Source organism: Rhinatrema bivittatum, chromosome 3 (assembly GCF_901001135.1).
Source record: "Rhinatrema bivittatum chromosome 3, aRhiBiv1.1, whole genome shotgun sequence".
Taxonomy (NCBI): Eukaryota; Metazoa; Chordata; class Amphibia; order Gymnophiona; family Rhinatrematidae; genus Rhinatrema; species Rhinatrema bivittatum.
The window spans coordinates 76,854,476-76,867,849 of record NC_042617.1 but is presented as its reverse complement, the minus strand read 5'-3'; the positions used below and the strand labels follow the sequence as shown (position 1 = coordinate 76,867,849).

General features: G+C 43.9%; 1 protein-coding gene across 4 annotated transcripts in view; it reads left to right on the top strand.

Annotated features, from left to right (window-relative positions):
• Nucleotides 1-13,374, top strand: part of LOC115086924 (lutropin-choriogonadotropic hormone receptor-like) — a 316,916-nt gene that overhangs the window by 288,676 nt on the left and 14,866 nt on the right. The gene's annotated exons all lie outside the window — the stretch shown is intronic.

Genomic DNA, 13,374 nt, shown 5'->3' with positions numbered 1-13,374 from the left:
GTACCTCATGAGAGGCTTCTAGGAAAAGTAAAAAGTCATGGGATAGGTGGCGATGTCCTTTTGTGGATTGCAAACTGGCTAAAAGACGGGAAACAGAGAGTAGGATTAAATGGACAATTTTCTCAGTGGAAGGGAGTGGACAGTGGAGTGCTTCAAGGATCTGTATTGGGGCCCTTACTTTTCAATATATTTATAAATGATCTGGAAAGAAATGTGACGAGTGAGATAATCAAATTTGCAGATGACACAAAATTGTTCAGAGTAGTTAAATCACAAGCAGATTCTGATAAATTGCAGGAAGATCTTGTGAGACTGGAAAATTGGGCATCCAAATGGCAGATGACATTTAATGTGAATAAGTGCAAGGTGATGCATATAGGGAAAAATAACCCATGCTATAATTACACAATGTTGGGTTCCATATTAGGTGCTACAACCCAAGAAAGAGATCTAGGTGTCATAGTGGATAACACATTGAAATCGTCAGTTCAGTGTGCTGCGGCAGTCAAAAAAGCAAACAGAATGTTGGGAATTATTAGAAAGGGAATGGTGAATAAAACGGAAAATATCATAATGCCTCTGTATCGCTCCATGGTGAGACCACACCTTGAATATTGTGTACAATTCTGGTCGCCGCATCTCAAAAAAGATATAATCGCGATGAAGACGGTACAGAGAAGGGCTACCAAAATGATAAGGGGAATGGAACAGCTCCCCTATGAGGAAAGACTAAAGAGGTTAGGACTTTTCAGCTTGGAGAAGAGACGACTGAGGGGGGATATGATAGAGATGTTTAAAATCATGAGAGGTCTAGAACGGGTAGATGTGAATCGGTTATTTACTCTTTCTGATAGTCGAAAGACTAGGGGGCACTCCATGAAGTTAGCATGGGGCACATTTAAAACTAATCGGAGAAAGTTCTTTTTTACTCAGTGCACAATTAAACTCTGGAATTTGTTGCCAGAGGATGTGGTTAGTGCAGTTAGTATAGCTGTGTTTAAAAAAAGGATTGGATAAGTTCTTGGAGGAGAAGTCCATTACCTGCTATTAAGTTCACTTAGAGAATAGCAACTGCCATTAGCAATGGTAACATGGAATAGACTTAGTTTTTGGGTACTTGCCAGGTTCTTATGGCCTGGATTGGCCATTGTTTGAAACAGGATGCTGGGCTTGATGGACCCTTGGTTTGACCCAGTATGGCATTTCTTATGTTCTTATGTTCAGTGAAACATCACTTTAAAAGCAAAATATGGCAAAATCCTAAATTTCAGAACTTTGACTGAAAAAGTTCTACATTGCAGAATTCTAACAGAGAGGAATTTGTGAGAGAAATGTATTGAAAACAGTCCTAGAAAGCAAACTGATTCTCACCCTGACTAACAAGGGAAGTCAGAATCCTTGGCTACCTAGTTCTAAGACAAGAGAAGAAAAGAGGGCCAGGCAAGATGGAAGAGCTTGCTCATATTCTGTTTCCATAGTCCTGCCTGGGTCTCAGCCTTTCGGTTGAAAGGAGATTATTGTTCTAGGCTGGTTAACAGCAAATGACTGGCCATGAGCTTTGCTGAGCTGGAATCACTAACAGTTGAGACTACTAAGGCCTGATCCATTGAACATAAGAAAATGCCATACTGGGTCAAACCAAGGGTCCATCAAGCCCAGCATCCTGTTTCCAACAGTGGCCAATCCAGGCCATAAGAACCTGGCAAGTACCCAAAAACTAAGTCTATTCCATGTTACCATTGCTAATGGCAGTGGCTATTCTTTAAGTGAACTTAATAGCAGGTAATGGACCTCTCCTCTGGCAACAAATTCCAATAAGAACATAACAAATTCCAATAAGAACGTATTAAGCAATCCATGAGCCTAGTAGAGCTATAAGCTCAAGCAAGGGAAAACCCTCCTACTGAGGAAGAAGAGCCTAAGGACAGCAACAGATGCAGAGGTGGAGCTGTATCCCTCAGGACGGCATGGATCAAGAGGTGGAGTTGGGTCCCCCAGGAGGGTGGGGACCCCAATGTCAGACTGGGAGGCAGTGTTGAGTGCCCTAAAGAGAACATGGAACTGTCAGTAGAGAAGAAGTAGCACAGAGGAGAAGGCTGCAGTTTAGACCCAACGGACCACACACACACACAGATCAGCACTACCCACTATCCCAGTTGCATCTTTTCACATGGGTGAGACTTGGGATAAAACTGGAAGGATAATAATAATACTTGATTAAGCAGGAATGTAAAGGGTCCCTCCTATTCTATATCGTGGTATACTGTGGGATCAACACCACCAAATAGCCAAATATTAAATGTTCTTGCTATCTTGTAGAAATGTGTATAGTAGCATGGCCTAAGACTACTAATCGTGAGTAGATAAGTGTGTTTTGGCAAAAGTGATGTACATAGTCATGTAGAAATGTACTGTAGATACTTATATAGTCAAATAAACCTGTATGTATTTGTATATATTGCCAGCCTTGTTCACAGTTCCATTTGTTTTCCTGGGGTGAAGGGAGGGAAATCCCAGCCACTAACACCTTCTTCCCCAGGTGGCGGCACCAGGCTCCAAGAACGCAAGGACCAACAGAGTCTGCCCTAAGGGGGCTCCCACCAGGTTAGTCCTGGACTCGGGAATGCCCCATGAGGTACACGGTCAAAGGGACATTAAATGTACACTCCAGTCTTTCTCCTCCAGACAGCAGAGTAGAGAAGAGCCCTCTACTCCAGGTACCAGAGGTGGGGGTTTAGAGAGGTTAGAGGTGTTTGGATAGGATGGGAAGGGCTAAACCAGGGAGATGATTGGTTCTTCTTTGCTGTCCTGTCAGCTCCAATCTCAACTGCTCCTGTCCTCCACTGTCAGCAGACGGGTGGGGGTGGAGAAGTGGGATGAGTGGTACAGCAGGGCTAAGCAGAGAAAACCCTCGGATCCCTTCCCCAGCCTTGCCCTTCTATTTAAGCAGCAACCAGCAGTATTGTCAGGTCAGGAGGAGGGGGAAGGGAGATGACTGGAGCAGAATGGCTCTTCTTTGCTCTGTTCTGTTGTGGTGCTTCCTGCTCTAATCTTTCCCCTCTGTCCTATGCCATGCTGCTCAGTTTCCATGTGGCCAGGAAAGCAAGATCCATATTTTGCACAGGAAAGAGCCAGAGGTTGGCCACCCCTGACATAAATAATGATGTAGGTAGCAGTGTAACCATTTAGAAGTGTCAAGGCTAACAAACAGCATGAAGTATCAACTTCAATAGACTAAAAGTTCAGAGTGAATAAAGTAAATGTTGTTAATCTAAACATAACAATGTATCTATTTTACTTTTTTTCCTGTCACTAAAATCTGGAATTTACAGTCAATATATAAGTACATTAAATCTAGGTAAGCTAAAATAATTATTTTTTCTACTTATAAAATGATATGCTTTTGCTATACAGTTTCAGGGACCCCAATGAAAAATTTCCTACATTTTTTTTTTATTTACAAGAAAACTTGACTATCAATTAAGGATTCAAGGCACTAACAGCTATTCAATATACCACACAGATGTTAGCCTGACACAATCCCTGTTGAAGTTTTCAGTCTGCTGCAAATGTCACAAACTGTTCTCATTTGAATAGCAAATTATGAGAGAGAGTGAGTGAGAGACAGACAGACAGACAGGCTCTTCATATGGCTCAGCCTGACACCCAATATATGGACCATTATAAGGGGGCACTTTGATTTGGGGTGAGTTTTCGGCAGGTGGGTTGGAGTTAGGGGGGTGTTACAGACACATTCAGAGGTATTCTTTGTAAAATTGACATCAATACAGAATTTTAGACCTTATAAGCAATGAAAATTCTATCCAGAGGAGTTGATTTGTACACTACAGTCTCTGCTAGCAGCATTGTACAAATCAACTCCTTTACATCACGTATAAGGTCTAAAATTCTTTAATGATGTCAGTTTTACAATGAATACCTCTCAAAGTGCCCCCTTATAATGATCCATATATTGAATGTCAGGCTCTCTCCTCCTTCCCCCTCCCCATGTTCACCGGACTCTTAAGCCTACTGAGGAGCTGTGGCAAAGTTACATGCATAACATAACATGCATGTACTGGCTGAAGAAAGTTAGAGGTTATGTGCGGCAGTGCTGGAATGCCCATGCCCCTTTTCCACCTACTTTTTCTGGGCACACGTACATCAATGTACACACGCCCTTCCCGGCTATTTAAAATTCGTGTGGCTCCCATGCGGCCCACTTACATGTGTATGTGGCCGTTTATGGGCATGCAAGGCTTTTAAAGTCTACCTCACTGGTTTTCCTTGAAGAAGTTCTATTGTGGTACAGACTATAAGAAAACCATGATTAGCCTTAAAGCTGAACCTGTATATTAAGGCCATCTCTAGGCATACATTTTCATTTATTTATTTAACAAACTAATTGTTATCTAAATCAATACTGGCTTACATCCCTCATGTAACATAAACAGCACCAAACCCCTCCACTCATGAGGTAAATACTTCAAACAAGTTCTTAATTTTTTAGTGCTCATTGATGATACGGGTTGAAGCCCATTGCGGGCAAGAGCCTGGAGATTGGATAGAGAGAGCACCTTAACATCTGATACTAAGTCCCATTATTAAATAACTAAAAAATTAAGAAATTGTTTGAAGTATTTACCTCATGAGTGGAGGGGTTTGGTGCTGTTTAACAAACCACATAATCAGTAAAATATAATAATAATAATAAAACTGTTTCAGAAATTAACATATGTAATCCAAAGTACAATATTAAAAATAAAATGAAAATACATAAAAACAAAATAAATGTCTTGATCGACAGTTCTTATTATAAAAATGTCATATAGCATGCTGTGAAAGTAAATTAATTGAGGCTGTGGAGTTTTAAAAGCAGTAATATATAACCTGTCATTTCTAAAACAAATCATAGAAGTCCCAGTAATATGTACAGGAGGCAATGGAGGGACACAAGACCTTGTATAATAATCAGTGGCTGTCAAAACCAAAGCTATACTGCCTGTCACCTTCTGATCACCCATTAAATCCGCCTCCCCCCCCCCCCCCCCCCCCCCCCCGACACACACACACACAATCATAGGAATATCTTTTATGATTCACTTTTTTTTATAATGTTATCTTTTGCTCATTTTATTCCATCCTGATGAAGATAGTATTAGTCCAATAAAAAGGGATCACCTTACATTTTATTATTATTTTTTTTTTTTTTTGTTAATCTTTATTTCTATGCATTCAGGTGAACTAACATGGCAACTATACTACTAAAACCAAACCTGTAAGAGCTGAAGTAGATCCATCCTTCTTAACTGAATCCAATCCTGTCATTTTTACAACTCCATCAGCATTTGGGGATTTGCCTTCCAATTTTAGCATAACACACAGGGCAATGGGATATTTAGCAATGGAAGTTGAAAATTCAGGACGGCATTCAACTGTCTCTTGATGGACAGTATGAATAAAAGAGATATTCACTCATATTATAGGGCAGGGATGAAATCTTGGCTAATCTATGCTAATATCTGTCCACTCAACTATCCAATCACATTACAAAGCACAGCACTATGTTAACTATGGCAAGTAAGACCTAATTAACAGGCTGATATAGTACAGTGCACTTTGGTGGAGCGCACTGTTAACCCGCATTTGGACGCGCGTTTTCGACATGCTAGCTTTACTCCTTATTCAGTAAGGGGTAATAGCGCGTCAAAAACGCGCGTCCAACCCCCCCGAGACTAATAGCGCCCGCAACATGCAAATGCATGTTGATGGCTCTATTAGTCATTCCCGCGCAATACAGTAAGTAAAATGTGCAGCCAAGCCACACATTTTACTTTAAGAAATTAGAGCCTACCCAAGGATAGGCGTTAATTTCTGCCGGTGCCGGGGAAGTGTACAGAAAAACAGTAAAAACTGCTTTTCTGTACACCCTCTGACTTAATATCATGGCGATATTAAGTCGGAGGTCCCAAAAGTTAAAAAAAAAGTTAAAAATTTAAAAAAAAAAATTTTAAATGGGCTCACGGGTTGAAAACCGGACGCTCAATTTTGCCAGCGTCCGTTTTCCGAACCCGTGACTGTCAGCGGGTTTGAAAACCAACGCCGGCAAAATTGAGCGGCAGCTGTCAAACACGCTGACAGCCACCACTCCTGTCCAATTTAAATAAATTAATTTACTGAATCGCACGCACAGGAGCGTGGCCTGGGCGCTCTCCCGCGATTTTTACTGTATTGGCCCGTAACTGCAGGACATGACAAAATGGATAACATGTCAAATCAACTCAGATAGACTCCAGCAGAAATTGTTCCTAGATTTTGCAGAAAATTTTACAGGACTTTTGGAGAAGATTGAAGCTTTATTCACTTCTACAATTGTCTGGCTCTCTCTTAAAATGCCCAGATTCAAACATTCTATTGCCAAGATCCAACTCTACTCCAACAAAGGATAGAAAGCATATTTGTCCTTGAAATATTTGCCTGATTCACTAAATCCGTATCGCTGTGAAAAGCCATCCTAATACCACAGAGTCTGAATATGTTAAAACAGTTTCAAAAGCAAGCTAGAAAAATTAAATGGCACAGTTTTTAAGAAATGAAAATGCACTTGAAACCTATACAGTGATATTAGACTAAGAGCCAGTTTAAGATTGGGCAAAAAGATCACAACCTTACAAACCAACCTGAAAAATTTCAACTATTTAATTCACAGTGTTTTTTCACTGTGCCAGATTTAACATTTGCACAAAAAATGAAAGCAATATGGCCCCATGTTTTTATATTTCACCATTCATCTTCTGCTACTTTCCTATTATTGTCAAACATCATTCTATTCAACTATAATGGAGCTCTAGCTTTCATATTTGTCCTAGTTGTTTGTAATTGATTTGTTAAGATTTCCTCAAATTGCTGATCTACAGGGGCACAAAAATAATTGTACTTCAAGAAATAAAATTGGCAAAAAAAAGAATGGCAGAAAGTTGAAAAGAATGAAAATTGCTGAAAAATAAAAAGTTATGGGGTAGATTTTAAATATTTGCGCGATCGCGTACTTTTGTTCGCGCACCAGGCGCGAACAAAAGTACGCTGGATTTTATAAGATACGCGCATAGCTGCGCGTATCTTATAAAATCCGGGGTTGGCGCGCAAGGGAGTGCACATTTGTGCAACCTGCGCGCGCCGAGCCCAGCGGCGCTGCCTGTTCCCTCCGAGGCCGCTCCGATTTCGGAGCGGCCTCGGAGGGAACAAGCCTTCGCCCTCCCCCCACCTTCCCCTCCCTTCCCCTTCCTAACCCACCCCCCCGGCCCTATCTAAACGCCCCCCTACCTTTGTTGGCAAAGTTACGCCTGCTGAAAGCAGGCGTAACTTTGCACGCGCCGGCTGGCAGCGCCGCTCATGTTCCGGTCCCGGGGGCTGGTCCGGAGGCCTCGACCACGCCCCCGAAACGCCGCGTCATTTCGGGAACGCCCCCTCCCGCCCCTTTTCGAAAGCCCTGGGACTTACGCATGTCCCGGGGCTTTAGGCGCACGAGGGCTTTTAAAATCCACCCCTATGTGAATTCTGAAAATAATGGTTCAATAATTGAGCAATGGATGGCCCGTGCCATTTTTTAAGATGGTGCCGGCCGTCCATTGGTCCTACCATGTGACAGAGGCTGGCCATTGGCACTGATAGACCCTGTTACATGGTAAGGGCAAAGGGCCATCGGTGCCATTTTGATTAGTGGCAGCCGATTGCCCGAGAGGGGGAGATTGCTCCCGGGATCCCATTGGACCACCAGGTACTTTCAGTAAGTCTTCGGGGGGGGGGGGGGCAAGTCTTGGGGGGTCGGGAGGGTAGGGGGTTGCAATTAATTAAATTTGAAGGGTTGGGGTGGGTTTGGGTTTGTTGTTTTTTTTTACAACCCCCCATTGGAATTCATTAAATCTGAAGGGTTGGGGCGGGTTTCGGGGCAGATGAAATAAAATTGGCCTGAACCACCGGAAAACAAAATTTTCCACGGCGGGCCGATAACAAAGCAATCACATCCCTAAAAACCATACTGAAAAATATACATTTCAAAACAGCTGATAAATAAAATAATATTCAATAATTAGAAGCTCCTGTACAAATTAAAAAAAAAATCCTAAACTTCAATAAAATATTTCAAAACAGCAGACATCAAATAACATCAAGAAATTAAATAAGATTTTTTAAAATCCCCCACTCTTCATACCTGTCACCCTGAGATTGTCATGAACTGGGGGTACACACACACACAAACAAAATAATCAGTCTCTCTCTCCCACACACATACAAGCTTGGGGCTAGATTTATCAAAATATCGCATGCAATAGGAAGAGGGCTGTGTTTTATGGTAATAGCCTATTTATCACAATGTGTGTTATCTGGTCGCTTCGCATAGGTATTACCGCAAAGTGTGTTAACTTTTCGCACTTTGTGGTAATACCACAATAATTGCATTTTCCTACTTGCAACCACTGGGGGAAGAAAGAGAGAGAGAGTGTGAGAGAGAGAGACTGATCATCTACAAGAGCCTTGTAGCAGTTAGCCATTTATGCTCCTACAGGAGGCCCACCTAGTAACTCGAGGTGAGGTTTAGGTAGTAGTGTAGGGATTAGGGGCCACTTTCACATGCAGAGTGAGACGTACGAACAGAACAGTGCACAAAGATTTGATGTCTTTCAGAATGTGATAACTCACACAACAATGAGATTTTTCTCTCAACCTAGCTTGATGGACCTCTCTACCTGGGTAACATCAAGCTGGGTTGAGATAACATTGTACAAACCTCATCATTGTGTGAGTTTCCTCACTCCAAAAGACATCAAATCTTCACAAGGAGCTTGAGAGAGAGAGAGAGTATGTGTGTGTGTGTGAGAGAGAGAGAGAGAGAGAGAGAGAGAGAGACACTGACATACACATTTCCTTCATCTCTCTCACATACACACATGCTTCCTCTGTATCTCTCACACACGATTCCTTTCTCACCCACGCATGTACATACACATGCTTCTCTCTCTGTCTCTCACACACCCACCGGCACCCTCTCCCACATACACACCCACAGGCACCCTCTCATTTATATATATATATATATACACAGGCACACACACACTCTTATATATACTCACCATCTCATACACACACCCACCTCGCCCTCATATACTGGCACTTACTCTCACAGGAGCAGTATCTCGCTTCTTCAGCCGCTGGCTGCACAGCAGGGCCTCTTCTTCTGGCGCCGGCTCTGGGAAACACCGGTGGCACCACAGGGCCTCTTCTTCTGCCACTGACCTCTTCTTTTACAGGAGCTCGCTTTTGCTGGCGTGGAGTGAAAACCCCGCCAACATGTCACTGCTCCGTGCTGCCGTGGGACCTACTTGCTGGCGGCAATGGCACCCCCCCTCCCCCTGTTGTTACCCAGGGTGGACCGCCACTTCCCCCCGCCCCCCCCCCCCCTTAGTATGCCACTGGCCGGCGGTACTCGCTTCTTGAGCAACTTCAGGGTGGGGAGGGGGATGACCCTACAGAAGCAACTGCCCTTCTTTGGCCCAGGGGTTACAGCAGTTCCTCAACCCCAGGGGCTGCACTGGCAGAGAGAGAGGCAGATTTATTTTAAGAAACATTGTGAGGGAGCTGTGGTGCCCCTTAGTGGATGGTGCCCTGTGTGACTGCACAGCTTGTACACCCCAAAATCTGACCCTGATGTGCATGCTGTATAAATTAAGATTGTTGCTCATTTTTAAATTATTTACAATACTTTCTCACAATTTCAATAAACCTCTGGGAGCATCCAGGTCTGAAATAGTGTCAGAAATTGTCTCTGAGTTTATTCAGTCCATGTGAGGACAGTTTGGACATGGTAAACAATGTATCTGAACAGCATCGAGTTTCTGTGATTTATATATAACAGGTGACTTCCTAATGTTGCTGCTCTCAAAGGTTTAGGCAAAGTATAGCAAAGCAGAATGTAATAACTAAAATTTTAAGAGTCAAATCTTTTAATTGATACCATGTCTATTACTTACTACTTGCCATAGATACTTTGCAAGCCTCCGTTTTCTTTTAAAGTAAAATATATGTGTGATCTTTCTTATGAAATAAGAGATAAGGTGATGGCTTCTGATATACAATAAGGGGACTAGATTTTATAATGTGCGCGCGGTTCCTTGGGCACGCGCATGTTATATAATTGGGTGGCCATGAGCGCAAGGGAGGGTGTACTTTTGCAAACTCCACGTGGCGACACGATCAGACTTTCACAGTTCCCTAACCCCCTGCCTAACCTTCCCCTCCCCCTTCCCCTCTCCTCTCCACCCCCTAAAACTAACCTTCCTGCCCTGAATTTTTTTTATTTCATTACTTGCTGTGCGCCGGCCGCTTCCCCACCCGCCCCTTTGACGAGGCCCTCACTTGTGCACGTACCGGGGTTTACGCGCACATGCCTTTTAAAATCCGGCCGTAAAGGACCCGCTGTGCCATTCATTAACATTTAGTGGGTAATTTTCAAAGTCATTTTTATGTGCGAAAACACGAACTTATGCACAGAAATGATGCCTTAAAAACCTGTGCAGGGTTTGTGCAAAAAATGTACACACATAACCCATTTGTGTACAGAAAAAGCAGGTGTTCTGGGCGTGGAATTGGGATTTACATTCATACTTTTGATGAGAAAAAGTATGCACGTAGTGGCGTAAATGAAACTGGACAAGTTACCTGTGTATATTATTTCGGATAATTTTCAAAGCGAACTGATATGTTTGCTTTGAAATGTGGCATAACCAATGCATAAGTTTTGCAGGTTAATATAAAATTACCCTTTTAAAGTGAATATGTTGCAAACATTCTGGTATGAATGTTTTGTGTGCATGGTTGTTTAAAGGGGAACAATATGGAAAAGCTAGCAAGTTACCTTGTATTGTTTGTTGCAAAATACCAGGTCGAAACTTAGGGGGTTATTTTCCAAGCAGATCGCACGCGATACCAAGATCGGGGCGGAGTCGGGGCAGCATCAGCCCCGGAAGAGGAGGAGTCGGGGCGGCACCGGGGCTGACGCTGCGAAGACTTCGCCGACAGCGAAAGGTACGCTGTGTTTTCGCTGCCAGTTTCGCGCCTTTTATGGTGTATTTGGCACGACGCCGGCAGCGATCACACCGCGGAGGTGCGATCGCTGCCGGTTATCGCAGGACCGCCCCCCTGTTTTGCCCTCCCATTACCGTGGGATTCAAAGAGCCCAGCGGTATTAGTAAATCCAGCCCTAAGCCAATGTATTGATGTTTGTTTAGTAGATGCTATCGGGCGGATTTTAAAAGCCCTGCTCGCGTAAATCCGCCTGGATTTACACGAGCAGGGCCTTGCGCGCCGGCGCGCCTATTTTGCATAGGCCGCCGGCGCGTGCAGAGCCCCGGGACGCGCGTAGGTCCCAGGGTTTTTTGAAGGGGGCGTGTCGGGGGCGGGACAAGATGACGAGGCGTTTCGGGGGCGGGATGCGGCGTTTCGGGGGCGGGACCGGGGGCGTGGTGTTGGCCCGGGGGCATGGTCCAGGCCTCCGGACCAGCCCCTGGGTCGGAAGACGGCGCGCCAGCGTTCTGCTGGCGCGCGTAGATATACGTCTGCTTCTCGCAGGCGTAAATCTAGGGACAAAGGTAAGGGGGGGGTTTAGATAGGGCCGGGGAAGTGGGTTAGGTAGGGGAAGGGAGGGGAAGGTGAGGGGAGGGCGAAAGGAAGTTCTCTCCGAGGCCGCTCCGATTTTGGAGCGGCCTCGGAGGGAACGGAGGCAGGCTGTGCGGCTCGGCACGCACAGGCTGCCCAAAATCGGCAGCCTTGCGCGACTATGCGCGTATCTTATAAAATCCTGCATACTTTTGTTTGAGCCTGCTGCGCAAACAAAAGTACGCGATTGCGCTTTTTTAAAAAATCTACCCCTATATATGTAACTCACTTCAATAAACTTTGTTAAAAAAAAAAAGGAAAGCAAAAATATGTTTAAAGAATTTGAAAAAAAAAATCCTAAATTCTATGGGGTACATCTTTAAAAAAAAGCGCGAGCGCAAACAAAAGTACGACGGAATTCAATAGATACGCTCGTAGCCGCGCATATCTTTTAAAATCTGGGGTCGGCGCGCGCAAGGGGGTGCACATTTGTGCACCTTGCGCGTGCCGAGCCCTGCGTGCGCTGCCCGTTCACTCCCGCCTCCCCCCACCTTCCCCTCTCTTCCCATTCCTAACCCACCCCCAGCCCTATCTAACCCCCCCCTACCTTTATCGCAAAAGTTACGCCTGCTCAAGGCGCGCCGGTGGCCCGCTGGTGCGCCATCACCCAACTCAGGGGCTGGTCCAGAGGCCTCGGCCACGCCCCCTAGAACGCCCCCGGGCTGACACCACGCCCCCAGGAATGCCACCCGGAACACCCCAAAGTCGCACCACCCCCCGACATGCCCCCTAGCAAAGCCGCGGGACTTACGCATGCTGCTGAGCTTATACAAAATAGGCTCGGCATGCGCAGGGTTTTTTTTTTAAGGGTTACGCGTGTAACACTTTTAAAATCCACCCCAAAATGCATAAACAGGATAATTTTATAACTGCACATTTGGGTACAGTTGGTACCGTTTTATGCATGTAAATGGCATTGAAAATTCAGCCCATAAGAACTTGATATCCAGTATTTTTATATACATGATTTTCCCCTTATATATTTTAGATAGTGTGAAGTGCTTCATAAGTTGCTCTTAGGAAGCATAAACTGATTAAGAAAACTAACATTTTTCTAACATGCCATTTAACTAACATGCCATCTCTCCTTCAGAAAGAAACTGAAAACTTGGTTGTTCTTACAAGCTTACCGTTGAAGGAACCTCTATCTACCAACATTGACTCTCACACGTCGATTCTTCCCTAATCCCTCCCCCCCTCCCCATTTCCAGTCCCTGCCCTGACACCACCCCCCCTGCTCACACCTTGTCTCCTCTTCCCACAGGATTTATTACGTCATTAATCGCATAGGGCAAATCTCTGTTTAAGTCTCACTACCCTATAGTTTTAGTTGATTATTTAATTTTTTGTAATTTTTTGTATTTGACTAGTTTTTTATCAATCTCCAGTTGTTATTATTTAAAATCTTTTCCTGTCTTCCATTTCCCATGTTTTCGCTTCCTGTTTAATGTAACTTTACCTTCTACTTGTTAATTGGTTTCCCCTGTTTTATTGTAAACCGGTACGATAAGACCTCGTCTTATCGTACCGGTTAAATTTAAATAAATAAATAAATAACATTTCAAAGGACAGGCAGAGCTGATTCTATAAACATATAAAAACTACTCAATTTTATTATTTTAAAATAAAAATGTAAAATTTCTCTAAAATGTTTAAATAAAT